Source organism: Triticum dicoccoides, chromosome 4B, assembly GCF_002162155.2.
Source record: "Triticum dicoccoides isolate Atlit2015 ecotype Zavitan chromosome 4B, WEW_v2.0, whole genome shotgun sequence".
NCBI lineage: Eukaryota > Viridiplantae > Streptophyta > Magnoliopsida > Poales > Poaceae > Triticum > Triticum dicoccoides.
In genome coordinates, this window is record NC_041387.1 from 593889555 (window position 1) to 593901574 (window position 12020).

The following is a 12020-nucleotide window of genomic DNA, read 5'->3' on the forward strand; positions in this document are numbered from 1 at the left end:
TCGCTACCCCGCGTTCCGTGTTTCGAGGCCACGCCCCATTGGCACGTCCTGTCGAACAGAGATCATGCGCACTTAATACGGGATTGCACTTCAATGATATTTGGGTAATCCAACCGTTCATGGCGCACGCCTTCATTGGGAATAGGCAAGATTCAAGGCACGAGTGGGGGCAGTTGGTATTTTTTACCGTGTATAAGAGGGCAATAGATCCTCACTTTTTCTCCCCACGCCTTCACTTCTCCTCAGCCTGGGTCCCCACTTATTCCGGAGTTCAGATCCAGACCCCCCACGAGGCTCGCCTCCTGGAACGCGAAGGGCCTCGACTGGTGGTCCCATACAGAGGTGCAGGCGCTGCAAGCACGCATCACCAATGTGACGGGGAAGAATGTTGGTTTAACCAATGTGGTTCAGATCATGCTCTTCCGCCGCATTCTCCCCTGCCAGCGCCGAGCTGCCCCTATGTGGGAATTCAAGTCGGAGAAGCCGCGGACGCTACAGTGCTTCATCGACACCATGCACGAGGGAATGTGGAAGCTGCATTTCAAGGCGTAGAAGAGTAGCTGGCCCCTGGAGACCGAAGACACCGGCCTCAACGCCGCTCACCCAGACTCTCCAGTAAGTATTCGATATATCCTAAGACATACCTACTTTACATATGCATATCCGATCTATGCTAAACTCATCAGCCCATCCTTTTATTACAGGGTTGGACCAAGAAGCCGGAGCGGATCAAGTGTCTGGCTCCACTGCCCAAAAATCCAGTCACCGCTCAGCTAGAGGAGATGTTGGTCCCAGCGCCTTATCAGCCACCGAAGAAGAAGGCAAAGAGGAAGAACAAGGGGCCCAAGAACGGGCCTCGCCGCAAAGGCTCTCTAGAAGCTATGTCCACAGAGACCGAGCCCGTCTCCTCCCATGAGGAAGATGAGGACGAAGAGGAGGATGGGAAAGAGGAAGAGGAGGTGGAGAGCGACCCCCCTCTCAAGAAGAGGAGGGGAAAGAGGACAGCCCCCGAGAACCTGGAGGGAGCGACACCGGAGAAGGGACGGGTGGTCCTCTCGGACAGTTTGGACTCAGGGTCCGAACACAGCCCCAGGAGGGTTCGAAGGGAGAAACCCACGGCTGAGACGCAAGTATCAAACTAACCCGCCCCATTATCGCCTTAATCTGCCTCTGCCATGTTGAATTCTTTTAAGCTTTTTTCAGCCCTCCACGCGCGGTCCCAATCCCCTCTTCTTCGGAAGGGAAATCTCTAGCCCCGGAAGAGCGGAGAGTGATGGACCATCTCGCGCCACTTCTCCCCCTGCCATGGGGGACACCGAGGTGTCATCTCAAAGGCGATCTCCGGGCCGGGGAGGGGCGGACGAGACCGTCCAGAAGGCGTCCGAGGTCAACTCTTCGGGCGCCAAAGAGCAGGGCATGGTGGCCCCCATCATCACCGAGGGTAAGGGGCTTCAACAGCCCAAACCCTCACCGATCACCGTCCCGGAGACCAATACGGTTCTGGGTTCGGTCCAACACCCCCCTTCAAAAGAGGGGGGAGGAGTAGGAGCTCCGTCGGCGGCCTCTGCTACTCCGGAGGTTGCTGGCGCTATGCGGGAGGCACTTCAACGTGCTTCCCTCGTTGAAGAACACTGCACCATTATGGGTGTGGTTATGGAGAAGGTTCAGTCCGTGAATAGCGGGCCGACAGAAGCTTTCCAAAGCCTACTGACAGGCTTCGAGGTAAGCAACGTGATATCCTTCACAAGTACTTTATATATGTGAGGCGAAAGCCCATGTGTAGACAGTAGCCCCTGAGACTCTGTCCGTATTAGAATAATCCGAACAGAGGATCATAAACAAGTAAGTATATGATGCGCCGTATATGTTAATTGACAGGCTTCTAAGCTGGCGGCTACTGCCCAAGCCACAGAAATTGCCGAGCTCAATCAGAAGCTCCGACTATCTGATGAGGAACTCAACCGCACCGACAAACGGTTTAACGAAACCCAAGGTATGCGGTAGTCGAGAAGATCCGAATATTTTGTCTTCGAGTTAAGTCGATTCTTAAAATGATCGAACATATTATGAATATATTTGAAGTTGGCGCGGCCGAGGTCGAATCCCTCAAGAGCACCCTTGCCGAAGCCAAGAAGGAGGCAGAAGCGAGCAAGGTGGCCATGGACAAAGCGGCCAAAGAGTTAGAAGAAGAGCAAACCACCCGCCGAAAACACGAGGCGCGGGTGGGGGAAGCCGAGCAGGAGCTCAAGGATGCCATCGCAAGGTGCGAGTCCTTAGAGCAGAAGAGTTCGGAGCAGGTCTCTAAGCTCACAAAAGCTCTCGAGAGCCTGCATGAGGCCCTGGTTGATGCCCAGGGCGCTAGCCAAGAGATCTAAGAGGCGAAGAAAATTGCGGCTGGTAAGGCCTTTATCATGCAGAGTAGATATACAAGTAAGAGATATATTTTACTGAGAGTCTTGAGTTCTCCAGGCGCCTTTGCTAACCTGCCGAAGAGTATTGCGAATGTCGCCGCATTCTTCCGAGTCGAAGAGGGGAGCTCAACAAAGAAGTTGTTTTGGTCGCAATACCTTGCACCAAAACTTCTAGTGCCCCTAAGCGACCAGCTGAAGCAGTTGTCCGAGCTGCATAGGGTGCCCGGACTGGCCATGAAGGATGTTATAATCCGCTTTTGGCTGGCCAAAGCCATCCCCAATAGTCACTTCGAACTCGTGAAGAGGCTGGTGGAGGCGCTTCCTCGGATTGATGCCCTTAAGCGGTCGTCCTACATTGAGGGTGCCCGGATGGCTTTCGCCCGCGTCAAGATGGAGTGGGCAAAGATGAAGGCCACCGAAGTTGCCACCACAGGTCCATCTGAAGGGAAAGAGAACTGGCACCCGAAAAAGTACTTTGACGAGGTCCTTGAGGGAGCTCGCATCGTAGAAGGCCAGTGTTTGAAGGACGTCATCTTTGAGTAGTTGAGTCTGGTTTGTATGAATCATGGAATGAACTCATTGTATATGATAGTTATAATTATGCTTTTTTATTAGTTTATCCTCCTATTTTTGCATTTTATATATCTAAAAGTTTACCTGTTGTCGGCTTCAGCCCCCACGTAAATATTATGGGGGTCTTCGGGAACGCATGACCGCACTTTATCCAATGTCTTGGTCCAATATAGGAGGCGTCTTGCAAGGTGAACTAGGCAATCATACTATGCGGTCGTTAGTACTTTCACTTAGCCATAAGAGTCCATTGTTGGGGCTAAGTACTAGCCCCTCGTTGCATGATCGGCAGCCCGGAGTATGGCGCCTTTGCAACGTGGCTGGTCAAAAACCCAGCCCCTCATATAACACGGCATAAATCGCGAACGATTTGTGGTATAACACTAAGTCACTGGATCGCTGACCCGCTCTCGCCTATCCTGATAGTCAGTTTTCGGCTTTCTCTACTGAGGTACTTAACCGGATAAGCCGGAAGTACAATCGCAGTAGTTCTCCCTTTACTACCTTAGCCGAACTTGTGGAACATAAGGTGGTAAGCACAGGAGCTCCGGGCAACCCAACTATTGACTAAAGACATGATTCGGAGCTGATGCATATAGTGCAATATCCAGGATGCCGAAGAGTTCCCTATGGGTGTTCGGACTTAAGAAGTTGGCGGGGCCGAATACAGCCCCTTGTGTGAAGGCCGTGCCGAAGCCCGTATGTCGGTCGAACACAAGGTGGGAACATAGATGGTAAAATAATATGATCAGACCAAGAAGGTGATAGTCATATGCGTCTTTTATATCCTTGTTGACACATCGAGGTGTGGTTCGACAGACAATGCCATTTAATATAAAGTTCAAGTTACATGCCTGAAGAAAAAGAAAAGTTGTACATAAGGGAAAGTTTAACACAAGGCCTAAAAAATTATAGTTCGGAAAAACAACTCATAAGGTGCCCTGCCGCACGTCTGCGCCTTTTCTCCTTAGTGGTGAGTCCTTTGAGAGGAGTATTTGATGGATGGAGCGCACCAGCCTTAAAAGGATCTCCTGCAATGACCATCTCACAAGTAGGGCTCTTGATGAACCTGCATTAAAAAGGTATCTGCGATCCAACAATGGTCAAGCCATGCCATGGACTCTTTCTGCAGTGTGCCTCCGGCACCACCCAAGGTATTTTGAGTGTGTAGTTATGTACGCGCGGTACATAAGCAACAACCTGTTGGGGCGATCGGCGGAGGCCGAACTACTAATAGGTCAGGATATGTTGGTTTGTCACTTTTAAGCACCGACCAGACTAGTTTGGATACGTTGTTGGCCTTACTGGCCAGCGAAATGTTCGGCTTGGTCAGGCTGCCATATACTTCAGCTGCAATTGCTGCGGTGTGCTCCTCAGTATAGAGGGAGCGCTCCGTGTTACCATTGATTATTATAACGCCATAAGGTCCGGGCATTTTAAGCTTTAAGTAAGCATAGTGCGGGACTACGTTAAAGTGGGCGAAAGTAGTTCGTCCAAGCAGTGCGTGATAGCCACTACAGAAGGGGACGATGTCGAATATCAACTCCTCACTGTGGAAGTTGTCTGGGGAGCCGAATACTACTTCCAGTGTAATTGAGCCCGTACAACGGGCCTCCACTCCTGGTATCACACCTTTAAAGGTAGTGTTACTGGGCTTGATTCGTGATGGGTCGATCCCCATCTTTCGGAGAGTGTCTTGGTAAATCAAGTTGAGACTGCTTCCTCCGTCTATAAGGACTCTAGTGAGGTGGTATCCGTCAATAATTGGGTCGAGAACCAGGGCGGCAGAGCCCCCGTGGAGGATACTGGTTGGGTGGTCTCTGCGATCAAAGGTGATCGGACATGCGAACCATGGGTTAAACTTGGGAGCGACAGGCTCTACGGCATAGACGTCCCACAATGCGCGTTTGCACTCCCTTTTGGGGATATGGGTGATATATATCATGTTCACTGTCTTCACCTCGGGGGAAATTGTTTTTGACCCCCGGTGTTCGGCTGATGTGGCTCATCATCGTCTTCGCTTGGGGGCCCTTTTCCCTTGTGTTTGGTATTGACTTTATCGACCTGTTTGAAGAACCAACAATCCCTGTGGGTGTGCCATGAATCTGATAGGGCCCCTCAAGGATTTTATCTAAGCTGGATGGCCTGTCTCTATTGCCTTTAAAAGGTTTCTGCCGCTGACCAGACTTAAGACCGCTGAAACCGGCGTTAGCTGCCATATTGTCTGCGTCATCGTTTTTGTTGTTGCGACGTTTGTTTTTATTGCGGCGCGGTTTACCGTTGCCATCACGCACTTTGCAGGTTCCGGGATCACCCGTTGCTCCTACGACCTAACCAGCTGTCTTCGCCCGCACAGAAGCGGGTCATGATCGTCGTTAAGGCTGCCATGGTCTTCGGCTTTTCCTACCCAAGGTGTCGGTCGAGCCATTCGTCTCGGACGCTATGTTTAAAGGCCGCTAAGGCTTCGGCATCCAGACAGTCTATGATCTGGTTCTTTTTAGTTAAGAACCGATTCCAAAGCTTGCGAGCTGATTCGCCTGGCTACTGAATTATGTGACTCAAGTCATCAACATCCACTCGCCGGACATAAGTGCCCTAAAAGTTGGCTCGAAAGGCATCTTCCAAATCTTCCTAGGTTCCAATAGAGATTTCTGGGAGCCTGTTTAGCCAGTGTCGTCTTGGTCCTTTCAGCTTTAGAGGAAGATATTTGATGGCGTGGAGATCATCTCCTCGAGCCATATGAATGTGGAGAAGGAAGTCTTCAATCCAGATGGACGGATCTGTCATTCCGTCTTATAGTTCGATGTTTACGGGTTTAAACCCTTTCGGAAACTGGTGTTCCATGACCTCATATGTGAAGCATAGGGGGTGTGCGGCGCCTCCATATCACGCAATGTCATGGCAGAGATCAGCTAACATTTGAGTTCGGTTCTGATCCCGAACATAGTAACGGTCATCACACCGGGCTTCATAGCCATTATCTCGCGCCGGGGCACAGACCGTTGATCCGTAGATTGATCAAGTCTGACCGGCTTTATTGGCTAGGTCACGTTCCAAGTCGTATGTATATTCGGCGGCCACTGTCTCCCTGCCACTTCGGTGAGGAGGTGCAGGCTGGTGTTCCGCTTGATAAGCCATTTTGTCCCGTCCACATGGTGGTCGGTCTGGTTGGTCTACCTGATTATATTTCGGCGGGATTGGCTCAAGGGCTACTTCGTCGAATTGAGGCAGCAGCTTGCGCTTAGGGTAACTTTTAACAGGTCGCTCCTGGCCGTATTCCTCGGTGGCCAGGACTTTAGTCCACCTTTCATTAAGTGTGTCTTGTTCGGCTTTGAGCTGCTGCTACTTCTTCTTTAGGCTTCGGGCTATAGCAATAAGATGTTTCTTGAAGTGTTCTTGGTCGAGGGGTTCCTCCGGGAAAATCAAATCCTCATCATCGAGGCTAACCTCCTCTTCGGATTCTGACATATAGTTTTTGTCCTCCGTATCTTCATTGTCCGCGTGCCCGGGGCTGTCTTCACCCTCTTCCCTTTCATCCTGTTCGAACATGGGCTCAATGGGGTATTTGGGATCTTTGCAATCGTCCGGAGTCTCGTTATATCCGGTGCTGGTGTTGTAATCCTTTGCCCGATGTGATTGTGAGCGGCACCACTGACGCTGGTGCTTTGGTGGTTTATCGACGGGTTTGCCCTCGTCGGGGCTGGGGTTATCCTCGTCGTTCTTTGGAGTGTCCACCATGTACACATCGTAGGTTGAGGTGGCCGTCCAACGCCCTGTAACGGGTGGGACTTTGCTTGGTTCGGCGTCGGCATCGTCGTCCATACCGTCGATGTCTTCAGACACATAGTCCAAGATGTCGGTTAAGACCTTAACAGTGTCTATTAAGTGGGTGGTGGGTGGGGCAAAAAATTCCCCACTCTCAGCCCCCAGTCTGAGCTGGGTACAGTTCGGAGGTGAGGCCTCTGTGATGGCGAGAGACTGCATCAAACCCACTTCTTCATTCAAGAGCGGAAGTATGTCCGGAAACTGCGGATCTGTGGGGCTGATTTCAGCATAGGGCGCCTGATCGGACCCACTGAGTGCAGACCGCGGCAGTTCGGGATGGCTGCCCAGATCTGAGTTTTAGATTGCACCTGGGTCTTTGCTTGGAAGTTCCACAAGGGGAAGGAGTCTGGCGGGGCTCATGCACCCATCTTCGGATGGCAGGATCTGCCCCGGATCTAAGGCTGGGGCGAGTGTGGATGTCGACCCTTGATCGGGATCTGTCACTAGATCTGAAGAGCCTTCTCGGCGGGGACACAAAGTGGCGGCCAAAGCCGCGAACCCCTCGAAGACCAGGTCTCCTCGGATGTCAGCAACGTAGTTCAGGTTTCCAAACCTAATCTGGTGGCCGGGGGCGTAATTATCGACCTGCTCCAGGGGACCGATCGAGTTGGCTCGAAGCATGAAGCCCCCGAACACAAAAACTTGCCAGGAAGAAAAATTTCCTTCGATGCAGCATCATTGTTGATGAAGAGATGAGTCATCGGTCCTTCTATCGATGATGCAGCGGAGCTCTCAATGAAAGCACCAATGTCGGTGTCAAAACCGGCGAATCTCGGGTAGGGGGGCCCAAGCTGCTCGTCTAAGAACCAATGGTAACTATGGAGAAGGGACGCAGCGGTTACCCAGGTTCAGGCCCTCTTAATGGAGGTAAAACCCTACTCCTGCTTGATTATATTCAAGGGTATGAAGGTTAAAAGAGTTGATCTACCTCGAGATCAATTCGGCTGACCCTAGAGTAGCTAGCCTAAGAATGGTGTGATGATCCTGCCTCCGATCTACCCTCGGGCTTATATAGACACCGGAGGGGCCTAGGGTTGTACAAAGTTGGTCTTACAGAAAGAAATAACATATCCGGACAACTATGCTTTCCATACACGCATACGGGAGTCCCCACCGGACACGAGAAATAATCTTCTGTCTTATATCTTGATGGCCCATCAGTCCGGCCCATGTCAATAGACCGGACGCCTGAGGACCCCTAATCCAAGACTCCAAAAGCAACCCTTTGACTAACCCAGGAAAAGTCACAGGAGGAAAGCAGCTCCTACCCCTCATTTGGATCCCTAACCCCCTACACATTTGGATCACATGCGTCTTTTGGTCGTCTGGGTTAGCTTTCTTCACCGTCTGAGAACGACAAGTAAATATGTGCTTGAAAAGACCCCAGTGCGGCTGGCATCCGAGGAAGTTTTCGCACATAGAAATGAATGAGGCAAGGTACAAGATTGTGTTGGGGGAGTGGTGAATCTGTGCTCTGAAGAAGTTCAAGAATCATCAAAAAAATGGGTGCGGAGGCAAAGAAAAACCTCACTCGACATGAGTGGTGAGGAGAAAACACTCACCATCGCGAGACTGAGGCTCAGATTCATCCCCCGGTAGCCTCCAGGACCCATGGCAATCAAGCCATCATGGGCGAGATTGTCCAAGTCCTCCTTCACGACCGTGGAACGAATCTAGTCCCCCTAGATCCAACCAGGCGGCAGACCGGACCGCGATGTCGAGCCCCTCGTTGTCTTCTTGCCCTTCGCCGCCGCCGACGCCTTCTTCATGTGCTCCAGGGCCGTGGTCTTCCCCTTCACCATTATGGTGGAGCTAGGGAGGGCCGATCAGAGGCATGGAGGGCGGAGAGAGGTGAGACGGAGAAGAAGAGAGAAAGGGGATCCAATGGAAGACACAGTACCTCGCATCGGCTTTGACGCCTTTTATGAGACTGGTTCTGAGTGGCTCACTAGTGGTCCCAAGCAATCAAATCACACCTGTCGCAGGCGCTGGCTCGATACATGGCGAAAAAGGCGGCACAAAAATCAAGGAGCCCCTATCCAATTCGTTCCGATTACTGCGCCGCACCCCGTCCGGCGCGCTTCTCCGAAATTTTGAATCCCGCAAAATCCGGATACCGTAGGGCAGTCAATCGCGTCAAAGATTTCACATTCTGATGCACTCGAAGACTTATCACATTAATTCACTCGATGACTTCAAGCTACCAGAATCGATTGAGGCGACTGAAGTAGGTTTAAAAATATGAGTGTGCTTTCCAGACTTCTATGAAATTCCTCCGGAGCGTTGAATCGAGTCGGAACCAAGTTCAACCCTTATTCACTCGGACCTCAATACATTCGGGGGCTAATGACGAGGACATGTACCTGGGGTAGGGTCTTAGGCCTGGCCTAGACACCCTACCCAAGGACTCTGCCCTATAATCAAAGGCACTCCTTGTAACATCCACGCATAATCCAGTCGACAAAGCCTCAGGGCACCGAGACGTAGGGCTATTACCTCCTCCGAGACGGGCCTGAACTCGTAAACTTGCGTGTACAAGCTCACCGTAGCTAGGACCATGCCTCCTCCTACGTACCCCCTATTCTTACTGTCAAACTTACTCCCACGACAGTTCCTCCTTTGTTGAAGCCATCAATCTTGGAACCTACTGGGTGCGTCGGAAGGTCGATGTTTATCTGGAAGATGTCAAAGCATCGATGCCAAAGCTCCCTAGCATAGATGCACTGAATGAGTATGTGGTCGACGTTATCCTCCTCTTGTAGACATCTGAAGCAAGGGTAAGGCTGGTCTTGTAATCCATGTCGCACTCGCCTGTCCGAAGTCCATAAGCTATACTGCACCGCCAGCCATGCAAAAAATTTGCACCGCAGCGATGTCCAAGTCCTCCATATGCATGGCGTCGTGGGAGATCTTATGGGGCCCAAGCACAACCTTTGATACACCGACTTGTCTATGTAGGCCCCGGTCGCGTCAGTTGGCCAAACAAACTGGTCTACCTGCTCCTCATTGCGCGGTACTGTGGTGATCGCAAGACAAAGATTGGCAATCTGAATGTGCGCCATGAAGGAAATGTCGCCCTGCACATCAGAGGCCCACGCATTGTCAATCAAGGCCTGCTGGACCATTCTGGTATTACGGGCCCGAGTGCTAACTAGCTCCATAATAGTAGGGGCAATTTCGGCCATCGTAAAGCTGTGGATCCATCTATCTCTCCAGAAGAGAACTTTTGCGCCATTGCCGAGCGAGATCTTAATCATAGAGTTGAACACCAGTTTAGCCTCATCGTCTTCCACCATCAGGATACCCTGCCACGGCCTGCTTGGATCCGCTCAGCGCAGCAACTCCCACCTGACTCTAAGTGTGATCGCCGGTAACCTGAGGTCCTTGACCGCCAAATCACCGAAGCGAGTTGGCCTGCACACCGTATCCCAAGCAACCAAACATTGGTCGTCGTTCGCCTTCTCCTTCCCAGCTCCAGAAAAGGCACGCATCCATTTTCTATATCCTCAAAAACCCAGTTTGGCTCATCGAGAACCAAGAGCCGGTGGATCAGCCTTGCCGAAATCATGTACTTGACCAGTTCCAAGCGTCCTGGCCTCTGAATAAAACCTCGTTGCCAGGCCGGGATGAATTTACTAGCCTGACCTACCGACGGCTGCTAGTCCCCTCGGGTGAGGGCTTTGATCGCGAGAGGGATTCCTAGATATCGTCACGAGAAAGCACCCATCTGACACTGTAGGATATTGACAACCCGTTGTCTCTCCTCATTGGTACCTCTAATCAAGATCGCTCCAGATTTGGCATAGTTTATCCTTAGGCCAGAAGCGACGCCAAAAGCATCCAATAAAGCTCGAACGCAATGCAGGTCTTGCATGGATGGCTTGACGAAAATTACAACATCGTCCGCATATATTGACAATCTTTGAAGAGGCGAAATTCCTCCGAACGAACTGAGCGTGCCCTCCGCAGATGCCTTGCAGACAAGAACTATAAGCGCATCCATTGCTATCACGAATAGGTGGGGCAAAATCGGATCCCCTTGCCTCAACCCTTGAGCATGGGCGATGGATCGTCCTGGAACACCGTTGACTATGATTTTCGTGCTAGTCGTGCTCAGCAAGGCGACCACCCATTAAATCCATCTGTCTCCGAATCCTCTAGCTCTCAAAACCTCCAATGAGAACACCCATGAGAGGGAGTCGAACGCCTTGCAGATATCCAACTTAAGGAAGAGTCCAGGGGTCTTGGTTGTATGAATCTTGCGGGCCACTTGGTGGACTAGGAGAGAGTTGTCATGTATACTTCTGCCTCTGATAAATGCTGATTGATTAGTGCTAACGATCTCGTGCATCCTCTTGTGTGCCCGAGTACCGTGCATCTTAGTGAATAGCTTGGAAAAGCTATGAGGGAGGCTGATTGGCCTGTAATCGCCGACCTCAATGGCGTCAGCCTTCTTAGGGATCAGCACCAAGTGAGCTTTGTTCAACATGCCGAATCCCCTATAATCCCCCACGAAGAGTTTCAACAGCGCAGCCATCATATGCTTCTTGATCACTGGCCACGCTCTCTGATAAAAGATACCAATGAAGTCGTCGGGGCCGGGCGCACGATCTGGAAGAATTTCCTTGATAACATCCCATACCTCCTCTTCAGTAAAGATGGTTTCAAGCTCGGATAGCTCAAGCTGCGGCAAGTCCAAGTATTGGAGATCGAGTGAATGGTCTCTTTCCTGCGCCTTACCTAACAGATTATCATAGACCTCCGCAAAGACCTCCTCCATCCATTGATCCGTGACAATCTCTGATCCATGCCTAATTTTAGGGATGAAGTTCTTTGATCTTCTTCCATTGGACACCGCCTGGAAGAGTTTCGTATTCGCATCTCCCTCTTTCAACCATCTGATATGGGATCGTTGCCATTCGATGGTCCGCTCTAAGGACGCCAGCCCAAGGAGGGCGAGTTTTAAAGATCTCCGCAAACATGATTCCATGTCAGTCAAGACCCTCACTTCATGCATTTGGTCAAATATTAAAATCAGCTAGTTGGCCACCGCCATGAGGATCTTAATGTTGTCTGTTTTACGTTGCCCCCATGCATGTAGGTATGTCGCCGCATTTCTGAACAGGGCATCTATTTTTTTGAAGGGGTCCACGATGGACTCATCACACACCCACGCGTCCCGGATCGCTTCGTCAAAACCATCAAGTTTAGTCC